The following is a 3,655-nucleotide window of genomic DNA, read 5'->3' as shown; positions in this document are numbered from 1 at the left end:
CAATGTACACAAGACTATGACTGCTACATATTATGTTATTTCAACCAAATCAGAAGTACAATAATTTTGAAAAGTAAGTGCAATGTATACTTCTAAATCTATCTAAATTTATTAATATGTAATTTTTTTCAAAACTATCGATCTTTCTTTGAAACATTTTCAATTCACAATTCACTGTTGGAAGCGCTGTACTTTTTAGTATAAATACGTATACGAAAAATTAAAATAATAGTTGAATTAACACATCGTTAAATGTTACGAGGAACATAGTTTTTTGGATTACACAGCAAAATCTTGGAATTTCAGTCCGATATTACTCCATTGAGTCTTTGGACTCACAAATAAATACCTCGAAAAGCCGACAAACATCTGTCTAGAACTTTTCTAGTAACCAGAGGGTATCGTAAACGACCCGTGTTTAGACCTCTTTCGTGAAAGTGACCGACCGCCGGCGCCGCTCGATTTCGTCATAAATCTCAGCCGTACCCCCCACGATAATTGACAAGTCTGTCATACAGCCCTACCATTTAAAACCTTTATTCTCTTCGTTTTAAAAATAGTTTCGCATGGTTTTTCTCTCTTCTCGTTTTACAATGGTCCAGTGACTAATAAATGAGTGTTGTGTTATGAGTTTGTTCGAGCTCAAAAAAACGTGGTTCGAAATTGTTTAACGTTTAACGAATGGTAAGTTATTCTAGTTTTTATGTTGGTCTTAACGTGTTAGGGGCCAAGAATACAACATTGTCTGTCCATTATAACATAGAACTGATATGTTGAATTCAGATCTCTAATTATTTAAAAACCAAAAAAATAAAGCAGCAGTCAAAGTGGCATGTACGCGTAACCTAATATATATTTTTTTTACATTAAAAGATCGCCGTCTTCCTCGTCGCACTTACGACATTTGCATATGTTATCTTTGTTAAACTCACGGAAGGAATATAATGAACCGGTCACCCGTCCAAGTGCTGACCGCTGCCCGCGTGGCTTACCTTCGGTGATCGAACGACAACCTTTACCGTTTGACGAGTTTTTATTCTGCAATTGTTTACAATTAATCGACAAAAAAAATTGTTTTCTTAATTATCTAGTACTTAAAGCTATGAATCTACATTATACGGGTCTGTGCATGTTTCCGAATACCTGCACGAAAAACAAATCGGTTCGGTGGTTGCTATGGATTTCAAAAAAAAACAAAAAGTGTTGGGGGGCAACGGCACGCGGTGTTCCCAAGCGGTCACCCATCCAAGTACTGACCGCGCCCGACGTTGCTTAACTTCGGTGATCGGACGAGAACCGGTGCTTTTCAACGTGGTATGGCCGTTGCCGTGGTGTTTAGGTGTGATCGTTGGTGTAAAATATATTGCTTTTAACATTCCGATGCACGAATATGAACATCAAAACGCGATGCGTTTCGTTTCCGTATGCACTTACCCTCTGACGACCGACGTCGGACCGAACTAACGGGAAATCCCACAACAACCACCACGTCACGCTCTAACGACAAGAGAGACTACTAGACGGACTGGCGATCTCCCGCGTCGCACATTTTTCGACCGCCGGCGGCGGTGGAAAATCCAGAATTTCACCCCACCTACCGCGCTGCTTGCTCCGACGACGACGAGATTCCCACATTTGGATCGACCGAAATATGTAAGTAATATCAGGAAGTTCCGATTTTCGAGAGGAGACCTGTGTTTCTATTTACCTATCTATAATAATTATCGTTATAATCATCATATCATTATTATTATTATTAACATTATTATTTATTACCATTATTATTATTATTATTATTATTTATCGTCCCTCGGATTCGGCGATCTTCGAAAATCCAAGTTGGACCGTTAGACATTCGAACGCGGTGTGCGTGGCTGACGAGTTGTTATTTTTGGCGTTTTTTCTTCGATCTTCACCCCGACTTCGGACGACGCAGGTCGGACACGAAATTACGAAGAGAGAAAGACGGAAGAAAGGAAGAAAACCTGAAGATCCGTCGAAGAAAATATCGGAAAACTCGTAGGTGCGGCATCGGTCGGACGATGAAGACCGTCTCCTTTCGGATGATCCTCTCGACGGACTTTCGGCCGTCCCGAAGGGTCCGGACGGCAACGGGACCCGTCGTCGACTCGTCCCGTTTCAACTTCCGCCGAAAACGATCGACCTGAACGTCGGAGAGGCGGTTCGCGGCATCCTGTTGTCGGAATTGCCTCGGTTCGAACACCAGGTCCTTTCTGTGCTTCGACCGTTTCGGAAGCGTTTGGCGACGCGAAGATGTCGTAAAATCGAGAAGGTGGCGCGGTATTCCGGGAAGAGATGGACCAATATTTCGGCGAACGAAATATGGATTCCCGGAATCGACGCGTCTACCCCGCACCGCCGACGTAAACCGTCGGTCCCGAATCGAAACCGTGACGACCCGGATTTAGGGCTGGTGGTTGGAGGGGCGTGTACCTGATTCGAAACCCACCGACGTTCCGAGACGAACTTCGCTATCTCCAGGGAAACTTCGGAAACCGAGTTCGGCCAGCTTGATCACACGGTGGCGATGGTGATCGAGGAAAGAGGACGATGCCATCACGCGGGCAACGATTCCGAGGCCTGCAATTTCTTCGACGGCGGACGCGGTGCGCGTTCAGTCTTCCGTCCGCAGTGGCGACTATTTTATAAAGACTTAGAAAATTTTTTTGTTCAATTCTCGTTCACGAGGTGCTCGAAGTGTACGTGTGTGAGCAAGTGTTTTTTTCAATAATTATTATTAACTTTTAACGTTTTAACGTGAAAGATGGCCGACGTCGAAAATCAAACAGCATCATCGGTCACCACCGGTTTCCGCTGCCACCCCTCAATCCCACGCGAAGAAAGAGAAAAAAGCGAAAAATCCCAGGGCGAAACCGTCCCATCCTCCGACATCCGAGATGGTAAACAACGCCATCAAGGGACTCAAGGAACGCGGAGGATCGTCTCTTCAGGCCATCAAGAAGTTCGTCGCCGCAAATTACAAAGTCGACGCCGAAAAGGTCGCCCCTTTCATCAAGAAATATCTGAAAGGCGCCGTGGCGTCGGGATCTCTGGTTCAGACGAAAGGTAAGGGCGCGTCGGGTTCGTTCAAGCTCGCCTCGTCCACCTCCGGTGGTGCCAAAGTCGCCTCCGCCTCCGACAAGAGGAAACCCGCTTCGTCCGCCGCATCCAAGACGAAAAAATCATCCGCCAAACGTACCGCCGTCGCGACGACTTCCGACAAGGCTTCCTCGAAGACAGCCAAAAAACAAGCCTCCCCCAAAGCGAAGAAGACTGCTGCCGAAAAGAAGAGCGCCGTCGCTGCCTCCGCCGCCGCAGCGAAAGCCAAGAAATCGGCCGCCTCCTCGGCAGAAAAGAAAACTAGAGCCGCCCCGAAACCCCGATCGCCTTCCAAAGCGAAGAAATCTAACAAGGCTGGTCCGACTAAAAAACCCAAAGCACCCAAACCCAAGACAGCCAAAGCCATTCCTGTCAAGGTGAAAAAGGCCGCTTCGCCGAAGAGGAAAAAGTGAGAAACGTGGATGGATACTCGACTCATGTTCGTTCGGCTGTGCCTCGTTCCGACGTCATCATCGTACTACCGGCAACGGGGCACGCACAAAATGGCCCTTTTCAGGGCCACACGATAATCTAC

At 46.5% G+C, this 3,655-nt stretch overlaps 1 non-coding gene across 1 annotated transcript; it reads right to left on the bottom strand.

The window, feature by feature from the left end:
• Nucleotides 1-1,208: 1,208 nt before the first annotated feature.
• LOC138140937 (5S ribosomal RNA) lies at nucleotides 1,209-1,328 on the bottom strand. Its single transcript, XR_011162846.1, has one exon. It is a non-coding gene; the product is annotated as a 5S ribosomal RNA (ribosomal RNA).
• Nucleotides 1,329-3,655: the final 2,327 nt, after the last annotated feature.

The sequence above is a fragment of the Tenebrio molitor genome, unplaced genomic scaffold (assembly GCF_963966145.1).
Source record: "Tenebrio molitor unplaced genomic scaffold, icTenMoli1.1 SCAFFOLD_616, whole genome shotgun sequence".
In the NCBI taxonomy this organism is placed as follows: Eukaryota; Metazoa; Arthropoda; class Insecta; order Coleoptera; family Tenebrionidae; genus Tenebrio; species Tenebrio molitor.
This window is presented reverse-complemented; position numbering and strand designations above follow the sequence as displayed.